Here is a 19,173-nt window from a genome sequence, read left to right as displayed (position 1 = left end):
TTTGAAATAATTGATGTGGCTGTGGATTCGCTAAATTGTAGATTTCAAACAAAGGTTTTCGAACTTATTTCACAACTTGAAGCTTTTGCTATCAGTCAAATTGGTACTCATCGAATTCTGCAGTTCTATGGGACAGACTTTGATAAAGACACGCTAACATTGCACAGGGACATGTTTCTAGATGTGTGCAGAATGATCAAAGAAAAAGTGGCCGACTTGTCAGACATTACAAATATTTTAAGTAGGGAAAACAGTGGTCCCATGCGTGAAATGCTCACATAATTTGTGAAGTTTGTACGGGTGATTTTAACTATACCTGTTACTTCTTGTACCTCTGAGCGGTCATTTTGATTGAAAACGTTTTTGCAGTCAACAATGACCCAAAAAAGATTGAATGATTTGGCAATTTTGCATGTTCATAAAGAAATGACTAAAAATATTGACATTACCAAAATTGCAAACAAATTCATAAGTGCAATTGACATAAGAAGGAATGTGTTTTATATTGATGATGTCATGATTATTATTATTATTATTATTATTATTATTATTTGGTACAGTCATGTTCAAAAAATCTGTCGCATGGATTTTTTCTAAGTCCAACGTCTTACGAAATTATGTTGGTAGCTCTGAAACAAGGAAGTGTTGTGAAATATACGATCCTCCAATCAGAGTGAAGTTCGATTCGGAGGAGCAGGAGGCGTGACTCACGGTCTTGTTCACAGGAAGTTCAACCAATGCAGAATTTCCAAATATGAGATAACGGCCCCATTGGTTAAATATTGTTTCAATAATGCGAATCGACAGAAGATTGCGCAAAAGTTTAATTTGTCCTTTTAATTGCCTTTAATCGTTTCAAATTAGTATTAAATTGTCCCAATTATAGTTCACGAGCTATACATTCATACCACCTTTATTTCATTTGCTACAAAGAAGCGTTTGGGTACGTTGTTTATAAAGAGGTAGGTGGGGATTATATTTCTAATGCATATTGAACGAATTGGTCTTAACTCGTAATCAGGCCGTAAGAAGGAACGAACTCGTGGGGTAGTGGTTATTGCACTGGGTTGTCACTCTAATGGTCGTAGGTTCAAATCCCCACGGTGGCAAAAACTTTTCGTAAGCTTTATTCGTTCCCATTGTTACTATTTGAATTAGTCTTCTTTGAAACTAACAACGAAATATTATACAATTAACTCTCTCTCTTTCAAAATGGTAATATGAGGACAGGTTTCTTATTATAAAAATTGGAAATTTTAGTGGTCTCAACGCATCTAAAATCCAAAATACTAGTTCGACGTTATTTTCTACTGAATTCTAAATCCACGTTATACACAGATAGGCTAATGGGGTCTAGACCTACAGTTTAAAGTGAGATACGAACCACTATATGTCACCACTTGTTATCCTGCACTGAACGTAAAGCAAACAGCTCCCCGCCCCCATTTTTAAAACACATTACATTAAATATGGTATTTATAAGATAATCATCATTGATTTGATTGTTTTCATTACTGAACGTCAAATAAAACATTTTCCACAATCACCTCTTCGTCCCATCTCTCCCAATATCTTTCTGTCCCTCTCTTTTCCCCCTTCCCCACCCCCCACACACATGTTCCAAAATAAATATTTTCTTAGGTTTGTATGTGTATAAATACCCCCAAAAATACTAGTTATTTTCTACTTTCCGTCACCCCTCTCTAACTCCCACAACCCCTCATTATTATTGGCGTTCGCCAGACCAAGTGGTAATGTATCGACGTCTTGTAATCAGTGTGTCCTTTTCCGAGTTCCAGTCAGGTCGCATAATGTTTCAGATTCCAATTTAAATGTATCCGGAGTCGTGATTAGCCTATGTGTGCAAAAAGTGATGTTAAAACGAACTCTTGACCTCAATAATACAAGTTGTGTATTTTCTTTCAGCTGTGGTTCCCTCTTTTCGCGAGAAATAACGAATTAACCTAATCATTAACTCAACAAATAAAAATGCATCTCTAAATTAATTAATGAAAACTGTTATTACACCCAAACCACTATTTTATCGTAAATGTAAATGAAATGTCATCTCACGTAGTGAAAAGAATGTGAAAATTGTTCTAATGAGTGATATATGATTGTCAAACACATACATGAATAAATTATATTAAGCTCGTGAACTATAATTGGGACAATTTAATACTAATTTGAAACGATTAAAGGCAATTAAAAGGACAAATTAAACTTTTGCGCAATCTTCTGTCGATTCGCATTATTGAAACAATATTTAACCAATGGGGCCGTTATCTCATATTTGGAAATTCTGCATTGGTTGAACTTCCTGTGAACAAGACCGTGAGTCACGCCTCCTGCTCCTCCGAATCGAACTTCACTCTGATTGGAGGATCGTATATTTCACAACACTTCCTTGTTTCAGAGCTACCAACATAATTTCGTAAGACGTTGGACTTAGAAAAAATCCATGCGACAGATTTTTTGAACATGACTGTACATAAAGATAGTCATTTTGTAGTTTCTGTTAAAACAAAATCCTTGCATAGTTCTTTCTGCAATACAATTAAAATTATTTGCATTTATGAAGATTTTTTCATTTTAATTTGTATGAATGTGGTATTTTCTTTTAGTAACGTGTTGATAATATCATTGCCTCTTGCAATCATTGTGCATGTAAGTTGTTTAAAGTATACAATACTTGATAATTACAGATCTAACCGCCATTGATGTGCACCCACATAAATTTTGGATAGATAGCACCCTTGTAGATAGCTCAAAGTGTGTACTAATGCCTGATGAAAAAATTGGGATGGGTGGTTCAGAGACAGGGTGATAAAGAAATCATTTGCATCAAGTGTCATTGAAAGATAATCTTATTAAAAATGCTTATGTATTTAGCACAAAGCCTGAAGTACAATATGTTTTAAGGTATAATATTCAAAATTTCTGTTCACTATGTGTGAAGGTAAGCATAGGCGTAACCTGGCGGGGGCAAACGAAAGCATTTGCCCCCTCCAAAATTTATAGATTAATTAAAATTTACCAGTTAAATATATATATTGTGAACCTTCTGGCACTTTAAGAACAAACAAATAAAGAGTAATAATTGTGATTTTTCAAATGTATATTAGGAAATAATCTTGGACACTATTTTTATGGGATGGAAAACTTTGTGATTCTTTCAACACAAAGATAGTTCCCAATTTACGCCCATGAAGATAGTACTAATAATACATTCACTATTGTACTCTCTGCATTGCCAAAAACTCATGTACTATTAATTGTACCCTTCACATTTTAGAAGAATATTTTGACTATTTCGAACACACTAAATTATTTTGACTTATCACTAAGTACATATGTCCTTTAATTTGTGTTGTTAATGTCCACTGGACACAGAATATTTTGTGGCCAGTAGTAGGAAGTTGATGGACCAAGTGGATGCAAAGTAACACATAATTACTTTCAAAGTACCAGTAACTGTAACTGAGTTAGTTTTTAAATGAGTAACTGTAACTCTGTTACTTGTAAAAATAAATTTACCGAACCTGTAGCCTAAGTTCAAAATAGTGCATACTTAATTTTCCTGGTTCTGTTGTTTAGCTGACGCATCGTACTGCGCAATTTGTCATTTCACCTTACATGATTAATAAGAAATGTATGTCTTGAATACTATTTCTAATTGGTACATCATTGCCACACTTGTTACTTGATACTGTAGAAGTCAATACAAGTGTTTTAACTGTTCCAACCAGCCCGTCACAAGAGTTTCTGTGGTATATGGCAATAGCTCCATATTATGTATCCCCGTGAAGAGTAGCCAAAGAAAGAACTTCCATATTGAGATAAAATGCACAAAAAGAATGTTCTAGAAGATAATTTGCTAAACTTGGGAATATGATGATGATTAAATTTCTTAAAAAAGTGAAGACAGTTGAAACTGACTTGGATCATAATCATAATAATCATAATCTTTATTCATACAGTGGAACCTCGATTTTATATTATTCAGGCGACCAAGCTGAATAAACTTAGAATGCAACAAAATGTAAAACGGAGGAAAATTTCTTAGCAATTTGCCATGTTTGGACCACCAAGATTGAATATAAAATGCAGGACAGTGTAAAATCATGGAATTTGAAATCGGGGTTCCACTGCAATTATTATTTGTAAATTTTAATTAATTTATGAATTTTGGAGAGGGGAAATGCTTCCCTTTGCCCCCGCCAGGTTACGCCTATGCTTACCTTCACACATAGTGAACAGAAATTTTGAATATTATACCTTAAAACATATTGTACTTCAGGCTTTGTGCTAAACACATAAGCAATTTTAATAAGATCTTTCAATGTCATTTGAAGCAAATGATTTTGTTATCACCCTGTCTCTGAACCGCCCATCCCAATTTTTCCATCACGTATTAGTACAAACTTTGAGCTATCTACATATAAAATTGGGGGGAAATTGAAGGGGTCAATGAACGAAATTCACTCTTGAAGTTAGTAATTTATTCTTCTAAAAAATACATGAAACTATACATAAAAATACATGGTTATTAATACAATCATCTGAAAGCTTATTTAAATGAAAGCTTACACTATTTTGAACAAAAGAAAAGAAACATGAAATTTCTATGGCAAACCTGAGGGAAGATATCATCATTTATAACCTAATGCATGCCATTCAAAGTGGAGCCGCAAGTGGCATACACAGAGATTTGAAAAAGGTTTAACTTCTGAACCCCTTGACCAATCTAAAAAAAATGTCATTTTTGTAATCAGCATTAAAAATTCTATTGAGTATACCGAATTTCATCAAAATCGGAAATGGTGGGTGACATTTTCACAAAATTCTGGATGATTTGACGTGGAATGACCCAAATATAACTAACTGTTCCCAGCAATTCACTTATTCCCTTTCAAGACAAAAATTCATATAATGTATTTAAAAACAAACTAAGCTGCATTACTTTAACAAAATAAGTACAATTACTGATTGCACTGCCATCTATTTTGTCATCCGATTCAGAAACACAGTTTTTGGTCACTTTCTTGTAGGCAATGTAGTAAAAAATATAATTAATTACCTTTGTCTTTAGATTGTTCTCATTTGGTTGCTGGCACGGGGTGCCATTGATACTTTTCATTCAATATTCTGCCTTCATATTAGTCTATTCAAAAATGGTATAATTATTCCTAATAAAAATATGTTGACATACATGGCCTGTCTAATAAAATATCTGACCATTTATTTTCCGTCTACACTCTGCACAGAAGTGAAGAGATCTTTCATGCACACGTACGCATGTTGCTGGGCATGTCAGACTCACCAGTAGATGAAAATCAGCTGGCGAGTGAGGTAGTGTTTTTGTGTAATGTCGCATTTTCTTGTTTGCTCGAATGACGGAATGTGTGGAGCAGAGATAGGGTCAAGTGCCCATATTTCGGATACTTAATTTCAAATTAGATTTTCAGTATCTAAATGTAAACACAATAAGCCATAAATGTGTTGATAAACATTGAACATGTTTCTGAAAGTTATATTAACATTTATAAGAAATACTTGGTGTATATTTTATGAAACAAAGAATTGTATGCATATTTTTAGTCTGACAAAAAGATTGCCTAATGTCAGATAGGGTATTTCCTAATTTCAGATAGGGTTACTAATGACAATTTCAGCTTTCAATACAGTCAAAATATTTGCTAAACTCATAAAATGAAATCAACTGATTGTATAGAAAAGACGTGTATGTTCTTACAAATTGAAAAATATCATGAAATCAATTTAAGTTGTCTTTATCACTGACAGTATTCACACTTGAAAGTCTTCCATTTATTCTTGTCTGTTTTTGCACACATCTCGTGGACCCATTTGAGGCACTGCACACATCTTATTCAATCTTCTCCAGATGTATCTTCACGGTAGGGAACGGAACAATAGATACATTCTTCATCTGCACCGTCTTCGTCGTCTGTGGAAACGAGATGGGTAGATTCTTCGGAGACACTTCCCTCATCCGAGGATGAATCCTTATCAATCAATTTTGGCTTGCTTTTTCTCGATCTTTTTGAGACAGCTGGTTTCTTCTTTCTCTTTCCTTCATCATTTTTCTCTTCTCTGAAAATATTTCTCTTACATTTCAATTTCTTATTGCTGCTTGTTTCGCTTGTTTGATCCTTTTTTTCAACTAGTTCCTTCTGATAATGAGATGCAGTAATCACAGCTGCTTTACCAGCTTGTCTACTGATCATGGAGGAGCAAGGCAATGTTGGTGGAGGCCGAAGGTCGAAAGGCGAGACATGTGCAGGAGATTCAATTTCAGAGATTTCCTCTTGATTTATGTTTCCTCCACTAGTCTGTTGTTCTGGTAAGAAATCAGCGTCACTAAAAACTGTGGGGTCAAAGGGTAATATTCCACATTTCTTGAAACTGTTCATAGCAGTTTGCATGTTTGCTGCCTTCACATATGCCTTGCCGAATATTTCACCAATTTGAAACATTGACACTGCTTTGAACGGGTGGTTATCAAGTCACAAATCTATTTCCTGTGAATAGTGCTTTCTGAAGGGACCCATGAAACTAACATCGAGGGGTTGCAATTTGTGGCTTGAATGTAATGGGAGGCACACAATGTGGACTCCATGTTGTCTTCCTAGCAAAACTATGTCCAAGTTTCTTATATGGGAATAGCGCCTGTCTAAAATAAGAACTACCGAATCTTCGTTTGATGGCTTGACTGCTCGAATAAAATATTCAAACCACTGAGTAAAAATGTGGGTTTGTATCCACCCAGACGGATGACAGACTGATGGCGTTCCAATCAGCAGCTCAGGCTTCATCCTGGCACGTGGGAAGACGATCAGTGGAGGGGCAAATGTTCCTGATGCACTCATGCACGTCACATTGTGATTAACGAACCTCTCTCTGCTGAAGACAGTCGAGCTACTTGCCTCTTGCCTTTGATACTCAGGAATTGAGATGGAGTACCCTGAACTACACAAATTTCAGTTTCGTCAACATTAAAAACTTTTGTGGGATTAAATGTCACCTTTTGTAGTTCTGTTCAAAGAATATAAAAAAAGTGCAGTGATCTTTTCTTTGGTAAAATTCTTAACCCTACTTAACAAAATCAGCTCTGGCTTTCTGAATGAGTGTATAAGATGCCTTTTTAAAAAGCGTCGCAACCAATTCTTTCCAGCTAACCTTTCATTGCTGAGAATGGATGTTTAATATTATTTCGCACTGCAAGCTGGTATGCTAATATCACTGGTCTGCATAAAAATCGGCCCTGACACTATCCCTGCTGATTCTTACGTAAAATGACCTCCTGAATCCGAATATGACCCCCGTTTTCCCCCATCACCCACTGTTTTCGGTGGGAGCCCCCCCCCCCACCTATTTTTATCAGTTTTTGATAATTTGGAGGGTTGAAAAAGGATTATTTCAGCCTTTACATTTCTTCTGAGGGGCTAGAGAGGTGAAAAGTTCTAAAACATGAACATTTGTAGCAAGGAGTTAGATTTGGGGGAGGGGTTTGCCCCCTTAAATTGCAAAAAAAAATCATTAAAAATGATCGATTTTTCCCATTTTTTCGCAATTTTTTCACTTATTTTATACATATTCTAGCTTCCAGCCCCACTCGTCCTCCCCCAAACACCCCCAAATAATAAAAATATATAGCAACAATAATAAAAATATATAGCAACAATAATAAAAATATATATAGCAACTGTTCAGAAGATTCACTGTACCATGCTGGCACTCTCAATACCTCGTGCGCCCTCCCCCCCCCCCCATTTTCTGCTGATTTCGAGGGAGCCCCCTTCTTTTTATCACTTTTTGATATTTTATGGCCATGATTTTGATTTGGAGGGGTGAAAAGAATATTTCAGCTGTAAAGAATAATAAATAAAAGGTAAAATAATAAATCTAGAGAATAATAAATAAATAAGATTAGTACATTTATTTGGTGCTTCTTTTCCTTTTGTACCCTGAGGTAGAAGTTTCTCATACCAAAAGCCATTAGTACTCTGCTAACATGCTCGAGTTCCACTTCCCTGAAAATCTCCTCTCGAACTTATTGATGTCTTGATGGAACCGTCCCCCGTGTTCATCCGAAACTGCTCCTAAATTTTCAGGGAAGAAGTCCAGGTGTGAGTGAAGGAAATGCACTTTTGCACTTTAAGATACAGGTTACATCCCATGGCCTTGTATGCTGACAGCAATTCCTCGACATGAGCGACACAATCATCACTTTTGTTATTACCCAAAAAGTTGTCACACACGTTTTGGAATGCAAGCCAAGCTCGTTTTTTTTTTTTTTTATTATTCAGGTGTTCAATAAACGTCGAATCTTGGAAAAGTTGTCTTATCTGGGGGCCCACGAAAACTCCTTCCTTGATTTAAGCCTCACTGAGACGAGGAAATTTTGTTTTCAAAAATTGAAATGCATCAATACCAATTGCTTTTATAAACTGTTTGATCAATCCGAGTTTGATGTGCAAAGGCAGCAAGTAAATATTTTCCATCAGGACCAGAGGATCGTGAGTGACATTTTTCTGACCATGAGTAAAACTTTCTCGCAGAGGCCAGTTCCGTACGATGTAATGTTTGTCTCGGGCTCGGCCATCCCATTCGTAAAGTAAGCAGCAGTATTTTGTGAAGCTTGATTGCAGGCCCGTGAGTAGAGCAACAAATTTTAACTCAGCGCAAAGTTTCCAATTATAATCATAACTGATTCTATCAAGGATTCGGCTGATGTTTTCGTACGTCTCCTTCATATCCACAGAGTATGCGACCGGGACTGACGGTAACTCATTCCCATTGGCCAACGGGACAACTTTCAAGCTTGTCTTTTATGAGTCTATAAACAGTCTCCATTTGTCTGGGTCTCATGCCATCTTCAGTTCTATCATCAATGCATTTGAATTAGGGCAGAACACTAAGCCTTCATCTTCCGAAAAAAATCATTTCATGGTTGACTGCCTGGTCCTGTAACAAGAGATTTTTATGCCCTTTTCTAAGAGATTCCACTGCTGAAATCGAGATCCAAGAAGTTGAGATTTACTCTTAGGTAACTCCAAATCCCTGACGATCATTCAATTCCAACTGAGTAACGATGTGAGGTTGTCGATGAGCTGAATAAGCAGAACACTCTTCATCATCGGTGGGCGTATCATTTGATGGTCCAGGCTGTGGATCAAAGTCTTTCAAATCCATTTCTGGCTCTAGAGTATACGTTTTTGGGGGCACTGGGATTGGCAAAGATTTGTTGTGAGGAACTGTTCTTAGAGCTGAAGGGATATTAGGATACTGAATTGTATGCTTACTTTTGCTATATAACCTGATGATGGAAGCCATACAAAAGTAACAATCTGTGAGATGACAGCGAGGTTCCCGCCAAACCATGGGCACAGCAAATGGCATTGATTTACGGGTACCTTTGATCTGACCTTCCCCGTCCCTCCATCTCCCTTCATTCGGGGTCCTACTCCTGAGCGTTCACCTATACTGAGGGAAGATAAGGATTACAGTGCAGGACTATAGTGACAAGAGCAATGCAAGTTTAAACTTGTCAAAGCATGAAAATTCCTATGCAAACCTGTTCCCTCGAGGTATTGAGAGCGCCAGCATGGTACAGTGAATATTCCGAACTGTTGCTATATATTTTTATTATTGTTGCTATATATTTTTAATATTGTTGCTATATATTTTTATTATTGTTGCTATATACTTTTTATTATTGTTGCTATATATTTTTATTATTTGGGGGTGTTTGGGGGAGGATGAGGGGGCTGGAAGCTAGAATATGTAGAAAATAAGTGAAAAAATTGCGAAAAAATGGGAAAAATCGATCATTTGTAATGATTTCTTTTACAATTTAAGGAGGCAAATCCCCTCCCCCCCAAATCTAACTCCTTGCTACAAATGTTCATGTTTTAGAACTTTTCACCTCTCTAGCCCCTCAGAAGAAATGTAAAGGCTGAAATAATCCTTTTCATCCCTCCAAATTATCGAAAACTGATAAAAATAGGTGGGGGCTCCCCCAAAAACGGCGGGTGATGGGGGAAAACGGGGGTCATATTCGGATTCAAGAGGTCATTTTACATAAGAATCAGCAGGAATGGTGTCAGGGCTCGATTTTTTTTTTTCAGACCAGTGTATTCTTAATCCATAGAAACATTCATCCATCACCTTGCAATATTCTGAAAATTCCTCTTCTAGCTCACTGCCAAGTGCACACTTCCGGCCAATTGATGATGACAATCGCTCATCAACATTTTTAGTCTTTACATAATTCAAAAGAGTGGATTTTGGAACTTTAAATACTTAAGATGCTTTTAGAAATCCCATTTTTTTTCTTCACAGCTTCGATAGCATTTTTCATTGCTTCTTGGGACCAGTTTTTCCTTTTTTGCCCAGGCATCTGTGAAATAAATAACACATCATGAGTGTTTGGAAAGGGTGCACAATTTCGGATAGTCGAAATTACGTGCCCGTGTAACATTCTAAATTAGGAAACCCAGTCGCATATTCAATATGGCGATTCTGTGCATTCCCCCTCTGAAATAATGTGACTGAAACTACGTAATAATGTTTGCTGAATCTCTCAAGATTATATAAAATTTAGACAGAAGTGAGTAAATACTAACCTTCTAGTAGTAGGCCTTAAGTTTGGATGGTGAAATATTACATCAAAACTCCGGAAAAGTCAGAAATATCAGCCACACACTAAAGAAACATTGCTCAAGGTCACACACAAGGGTGCAACTGGGGGACGAAGTGAAGTGTTAGTTGGCACCATCTGCATTTCGGCGCTGCTGTTCTAACGTGGAAATTTCTTGGTATCCGAAATTAGGAACCTACCCGAAATATGGGCACTTGACCCTACTACAAGTTTTGCCAGAAGCTTGGGGATATGCAAACGAAAACAATTCACAAGATTCAAGAGGCGTTTGGCGATGATGCCATGGGAGTTACCCAAATAAAGGACTGGTACAACTGCATCAAAAAAATGGAGAGTGATCAGCGTTCTGGGCCATCAACAAGCCAGAATGCAGGAAACATTGAGAAAGTGAGGTCTTTGATAATGGAAGATCGTCGTTTGACAGTCAGGCAAATTGCTGATGACATTGGTATTAGCAAAGATTCTGTGCATTCAATTTTACGAGAGGCATGCACAAGGTAGCAGCAAAACTTGTGCATAAGCTGCTTTTGCAGGAACAGCGAGAACTTTGTCATGAAGTTGCACAAGACATGCTGGAGACTGTCAACAGGGATGCAGAGTTTCTGAATACTGTAATAACTTGAGATGATGATGGACATGGCTCCATGTGACTTATGGTTGTTCCCAAAGCTAAAATCTCTACTGAAAGGCTCATGTTTTGACAGCCGAGATGACATTATGCGCAACGCGTCAGTGGAGTTGAGACACATTCCAAAAGAGGCATTCCAGGGGTGCTTCCAACAATGGCAGGCTTGTTGGGCTAAGCATGTAAAATCCCAAGGGGACTACCTTGAAGGGGATTAGGACGTGAACCATACCAGGCAACTGACTTTCTTTTCCCGGAATAAAGACGGATACTTTTTAGACAGGCCATGTAAAAACACAAATAATCCTACCAAATTACATTTATATATGTTTGCAAATATTAATTTGGGTAACATCCTAATTGCAATACTCTGATATCAAATTTGAATTGATATATAAACACCTTATAATTCTAAAAAATTAGTAAATATAAGCCACAAAAGGTAACATTGTCATCAAAATATATCAAATGATGGGTATCATGATAATAAATAACAGAACCAATTACCTAGTAAGTACAACTGCTAAGAACTTCTTTTGAATATCATATGGTGGTTTAATTTTTATGCAAAAGTAGCAAGTAGTGCAAATTAGTAGCTGTAGTGAAGCTACCTCTAGGTAAATGTAGTTGTAGTGAAGCTACCTCTAATAATATATCAGCTACTATCAGAATAGTTGAAAATGGTAACTATTTATGTGAATCCATTTGACTCTTTATTCCAATAAAATGCATTAATTTATTCCTACTGTAAGCTAACATTTGAATGATAAAACTCAATCAAAGCAACCTCAGGGTCTGAACACATTGAACAGGACTTGTAGATTTGTCACAGAGGGTATAAACATCAATTACTGGAGATCCAATTTGATCTACGATCTGGGAATGAACCGAGTTCACACTTCTATCATGTTGCATAAAGCTAACTGTCAATTCATCGATCTTACATCAAATCCAGATCTTAGGTCAAAATACAGTATACGAGGTGTGACACAAAAAAAATGGATTAAACTGTATTAACAAAAATAATTAACTTGATGTGTATTGCTTTTGCAGGGATAAACTACTGTACCTGCCCTCCCTAGCACTGTGAATTGGACTCACCCGGGCCAGCCAGTCCCAAGATAAGCTTCACTGTGTGATCATGTGTCAGTGCATTGTCGGAAAATGACTAGCATGAAAGTAGAACAAAGTGTTAACATCAAGTTTTCGAGTGGCACAAAAGGTTTTTGGAGGGTAGGGAGAGTTATGATGATGATGATGAATGACCAGGTCGCCAGCATTCTTCTGTGACTGAAAGAAACATCAAAAATGTTCATTGTGTTGTGAGAAATGAGGGGCCCTATGCCCCGTTTCTTCCTATGCCATATTTACATGGTTTCGGGGTCAGATCCCCACCTGAATTTCTCCTCATCTTGACATTTGAGGGGGAGGGGGGTTGCCCCCTAAAACAGTTTTTTAGCTGAAACACAAAAACACGTACTTCTTCCTTTGGGCCCCTCCATACACCTGCCAAATCTCATGGAAATCGGAGTGGCACACAGGGATCAATTCCCAGGATATACGAGGGGCGATCAGGTTGCTCTGACCCTAACATAGAAAGAGCGGCTATAGGGTTTCAATTTTTTTATTATTTTTCAACATACTCCCCTGCAACTCCAATGCACTTTACCCATCAGTGCTCCAACGCCTGGATAGCTTGCAAAAAAAATTCTTCTGGCTGGTCCTCCAACCATGAGTCTATAGCCCTTATCGCCTCAGAATCATCAGAAAATTTTTGCCCACGAATGTCATTCTTCAAATGTTTGAACAAATGGAAATCACTGGGGGCCAAATCTGAGGAATAGGATGGGTGGGGCAACAATTCGAATGATGCATCTGTGATAGCGACCCTCGCAATGCGTTAGGTGTGGACAGGTGCATTGTCCTGGTGAAGGAGCACACCGCGAGTCAACATCCCACGCCTCTTTTTCTTGATGGAATCACGTAATTTTTTGATTAGGTCACTGTAGTATGTGCCAGTGATGGTTTGGCCACTTTGTAGATAGTCCACAAGAAGGACACCCTTGCAGTCCCAGAAAATTGAGGCCATCACCTTCTTGGCTGAGGTTTGCACCTTGAACTTCTTCGTTGGTGGAGGATGTGGGTATTTCCACTCTATGCTTTGTGATTTTGTTTCTGGGTCGAAGTGATGGACCCACGTTTCATCCATAGTTACAAATCGGGCAAGGAAATAGTCTATATCAGCACGAAACTTGTCAAGAAGTTCTTGACTGATGAGCACTCGGGTGCGCTTCTGATCTGGGGTGAGGTTTCGAGGGACCCATCTTGCAGCATTTTTTTTCATTTGCAATTCCTGGGCAATTATGTTTTGCACAGTGCCATATGACAGGTCACACATCTCAGCAACATGACGGATAGTGACTCAACGATCCTTCAGCATGATATCGTATTTTCGGTCGTCATGACAGTTTTTGGTGCTCCACCTGCATGTTCATCCTCACACGACTATCTCCCACAATGAAACTCACGACACCATCTCTTCACCATACTCTATGAAGGAGCAGTGTCCCCTAGTGTATCCACCAAGTCCTCATGAATTTTGGATACCGTCCACTTCTTCTTCACAAAATATGTGATCACCACTCTCACCTCAGTTTTCTCCATTCTGGCACATTGACACAACTTTGCTCAGTTATACTCCTGTAAAAAGAAAACTGTATGTTACTTAGACTTGCAATTCAGATTAAAAGCATATAAAGGATCACTAAACAATAACAAAATAAAAAATCAATCATAACGTCATTCCTTCTATGTTAGGGTTGGAGCAACCTGATCGCCCCTCGTATATACAGGGTGCTCGGAAATTCCCTTTACAAACTCCTAGGGCTAGTAGAGGGGACTGAGTAGACAATATTTGGAATGGAAACCCATGTCCGGAAACGTACCGTTTCCGTGCTACAACCATGACAAAGTGTCGGATGTGCCTGTGTTGGTATGCAACCGGGTAGGCAGTACATGACGTCAGAAGATCACCTGATGACCTAAAGTGTAATCATTTATTACAACCATGTCAATGAGGTGTTACGTAAGGTACAGAAATGAATGACGTGTGACTCAGTCCATAATACAAGCAAATTTATTTGGTAACAATGCCAAGGAAACAAGAAATAAATGTACTATTCATTGCTCATAATAACACCTGTGTTGACAGTGGAACGCAACAACTTGTTTCTGTCTTCTGCACTGGATGTGTCACATATGGCACTGATGTGACGACCACGAACGTCGTTGCACACATTGTACCAACGAATCATGTTCCGGTACACTCGCTCCATCACACCTGGTGTTCCGTCAATCTCTTGTGCAGCGAACATAACTCCTGTCAGCAATTCGTCCTCTGTGTCTACAGGAGTCTCGTACACCATACTCTTCAAACGACCCCACAAGAAATAGTTCAATGGCATTTAAATCCGGCGATCATAGGGGCCACATGGTTGGACCACCTTGGCCTATCCACCTTTACCCGAATCTTCGGTTAAGATGTCTCCGAACGTCACATGTAAAGTGAGGTGGTGCAACATCATGCTGAAACCACAGTTCCTGACGGATGTCACATGCCATCAGGTGATCTTCTGACGTCATGTACTACCTACCCGGTTGCATACCAACACAGGCACATCCGACACTTTGTCATGGTTGTAGCACGGAAACGGTACGTTTCCGGACATGGGTTCCTATTCCAAAGATTATCTACTCAGTCCCCTCTACTTGCCCTAGGAGTTTGTAAGGGGAATTTCCGAGCACCCTGTATATACACTATGTTGCCATTCCTCACCGGATACCCCATAAAAGTGTGTTAATCAGGTCGGAGCACCATATCAGTATCGTGTAGGGCCACCTTTTGCTGCAATGACGTCCGCAACCCTTCGAGGAAGACTTTCCACCAATTTGCTATACGTGTCGATGGGAATCTTGCCCCATTCCTGCTGCAAAGCGGCATACAGCTCAGTGGTGTTTTTTGGAAGGCATGGCCTGGCTCTCAAGTGGCGCTCCAACTCGTCCCAAAGGTGTTCAATGGGGTTGATATCTGGACTTCGGGCTGGCAAATCAACTTTTTGCACACCCATGTCCTCAAACCACGTGTTGATAATGCCTGCCGTATGACATGGAGCATTGTTGTGCTGAAACAGGTAAGGGCCAATACCGAATTGTTCCCACAATGTTGGTAGCGCAGAATTGTCCAGAACTTTTTGGTACATATCGGCATTCATGTTTCCTCGAACTAAAACAAGAGGCCCAAGACCATACCATGAAAAGCAGGACCACACCATGATGCCACCTCCGCCGAATTTCACTGTGGGTACGATACAGTCCTGTAAACAGCGTTCACCAGGCATACGTCACACCCACACATGTCCATCAGACCACCACATCTGGTAGCGTGATTCATCACTCCATAGGATGTATTTCCATTGTTCGAGAGTCCAATGGCGGCGTTCCTTGCACCACTGTAACCGACGGGTCGCATTGCTGGCTGTGATATGCGGCTTGTGAACTGCTGCGCGACCATGAAAACCAAGTGCGACTATCTCCCGGCAGACAGTACTATCACTTGCAGCACAACTGGAAGCCAATCGAAACTCCTGTGCCACCATCTGTAATGACGCCTTCCGGTTTGACTTCACCACACGTTTCAAGCATCAACAGTCATGTTCTGTTAATATTTTCGGTTTACTGGGTCTGGGTCGGTATGTCATGACACCCTCTCGCTTCCACTTCACGATAACATCACTCACTGTCGACTGGGGTATCTGAAATTTGTCTGAAATCTTACGGGTCGAATGCCCAAAGCTGTGGGCTCCAATGATCATCCCTCTTTCCACCTCACTCAGTTCGCGTCGTTTGTCCATATAGACTGCTGTAGCTGGTATGAGTGTATTCTCAACTGACAATGCCTTTTATAGGTTGTATGACATGTACAGACAATCCCGAGCACTTTTTGAGGGGTGTCCGGTGACGAATGGCAACATGGTGTATATCAAGGCTATCTAGGCTATCTGCGAAGCCCACGCTCAGAAGAGAAGAAAAAAATCGATCACAAAATGTGCATAAATTGTTCATTTCAATGAGAAGATGATGGCGTTGAGTTAGCACACTTATTTCTTAGAAGTTGTTACACTGGGATTTAGCTATCTTGCCTGCTTTCTTCGAAATCCACAGGGAGCTGCGTGCATTGAGCTTGTCAGTCTTCTTGCTACGATACCATCAGTGTTGCGAACTCAGTGGCATCTTCGCTACAAGGGCAGGATTTTGGAGTGAAACTATTACAGGAAAGGGAAAAATGGTTGCTGATGACAGAAACTTCCCACTGGGCCAAGGACATCATGTGGGATGGCAAAACGGATCTGGATCCGTATGGATCCAGATCCGAAAAATCTTAGGATCGGGTCTGCCAGGATCTGGATCTGGCCATCTTAGTACTCAACTGATTTGGCACCTTGCGACTCTTTTTTTGTTCCTAAAAATCAAATCTCAATTAAAAGGAACACATTTTACCTCCGTTAATGAGGTTAAAAAAAATGGAAAACGTACTAAAGGCCCTTACAGAAGATGACTTCCAGGGATGTTACAAACAATGGCAGTGGCAAATTAAGAAGTGTATTGAAGCAGAGGGGGAGTACTTTGAAGGTGACACCACCGACAGGAACCAATAATGTAAGTATTCAGAGTTATTACTTCAATCCGGTTTTTCTTGTGTCACACTTCTTATGAACATCGATAAATCTATACATATCACTAGTATGCCAATGATGTTACCAATTGTCCAACACTGAAAAGCAAAGTTTTAAAAGTTGTTTTTGGAAAATGAACATATTTAATTATTGAATAAATAATAAATCTGAGGTACTGGACGCAGCAAAAATGTGTACACTGCAAATTTAGTAAAATCACTTAAATCAGATAATATACGGCCATTTATTGTTGGTGCAAGTGTCACGTGGATGATTTGTCAATAATGACAAAAGCAACTATTGGTTGCATAGAAATGAAAATATTCTAACATAAATACAGAGCATTCCCTGACATTCGCTACGAGGCTCAGTGGCAAGATACCCAGCATAAGCGCTTGTCTTTCCCAGTGAACGGGTCAGCGACAGTTGCTAGAGTCGGCTATTAAAATTAAAAAAACAAAGTTTTCATATTGTGTACTAACCTTGACTACAGAAGATGTTGAAAATGATGTCCATCTGCTGCAACACATTCCTGGCATCTCCGAAGGAAATTGGCATTTACACGTGCAAGTTCATCTACTGTAATTCTCCAGATTTTTCATACAATACTCTCTTTTAACTCGCAGATGGTGTGTGGATTGTCTTTGTATACTTTATTTCCCCTTTTTTCTTTCGACTTTTATTCAGAACTGACCCTGTTACTCTAAACTTTTTTACGAGGTTTAATATAAGAGACTGTCATGGACCCGTTCACTGGGAAAGACAAGCGCTGATGCCGGGCCGCATGCCGCCGAGTCTCGTAGCAAATGTCAGGGAATGCTCTGTAGAAATATTTTTAAAACTATATTTCCTTTTCATGCAAAAAAATGATATAACAACTTCCTCACACTATTGAGCTATTGTTCATGTGAGGAGAGGTTTATTGCATTCACATTGTGATTACACAATAACGTGTTGCAGGCAGACCATTTGTTCCTGGATAACATAGAATTTTCCTTCCACTTTATTGAACAACTTAAGTTTTGACATGTAAAATGAGTGAGTTTTCCAGAATGGAAAAATATTGAAACAACAATGGTGTTTGTCCTCTCAGATGGAAATTATGCACAAAATATGATTCCATCTTATGATAAATTAAACAACTATTCTAAATAAAAGAAGAAATGTATAGTCCGTGGCGACGATTGGGTACCAAAACTAGTGGGGCAAGGTGCCAAAATTGGGGGAGCAATTGGCAGATAATGTTTAACACAGTGCGGGGACAACTGGCCCCCCTCGACTCCCCTAATTGCTGCCACTGTGTATAGTTTCCATTTCACAATGAAAAGTTTAACCTTTTGATTACCGAGCCCATTTTGCCAAGTAAGCATGCTGTGACCGGGTCAATTTTTAGCAAAATGCAGAGTTTCATTTAGTGTAGATCGGAGGCTAATTGCCCTAGACAGACGCCGCAAGGAAAGCTTCAAGAATTACTTCAAATGAAGTACCGTTATACACGGAATGAACCATAGATTTGGACTATATACAATTTATGCACATCGAGTGTATCTACGGATGCGGGGGGAGGGGAGGAGCAGGAAAATTCCAAAATTTCTGAAAATATAAAGACACACTACAGCCTAAGTTACATGCTCTGTTCCATTCTGCAGACAAAATTAAATCACAGTGGCACTGGACTGGATGAAGTAAAGCATAATGGTATTATTTTTATGCCCCCTCTTCATCCCAAGGCGTGTTTCACAATAATATCAACAAAAGAAAACTTAAGTGGATCATATTTTCTGTCTGTGTCAACACTTCAGCTCTCAATTTACCTCTTGCTGATTGTAAAATTAAACAATATGCTCTAGCTGCTATTTAAAGTCAATTTAAAGTAAAGAAATACACTGCAATCAAACAGTAAATAACAATGACACATAAAAATATTCTTTGTTCACCTCATTGTGCATGCTTGGTTCCTCTTTATTATTATTAATGGAAACAGAATTTATGAATTGATTTCATCCTGTCTTTCAATCTTGCCACATATGTTCACTTGAAACACATTTTTTTAAAAGCAAATATACACTTGTACAACCATGGTACAACAGCTGAACTATGTTCAATTCTTCTGATCAGAGAAAATTCGAGGG

The sequence above is a fragment of the Lepisma saccharinum genome, chromosome 2, assembly GCF_977018435.1.
Source record: "Lepisma saccharinum chromosome 2, izLepSacc3.1, whole genome shotgun sequence".
NCBI classification, from domain to species: Eukaryota; Metazoa; Arthropoda; class Insecta; order Zygentoma; family Lepismatidae; genus Lepisma; species Lepisma saccharinum.
This window is presented reverse-complemented; position numbering follows the sequence as displayed.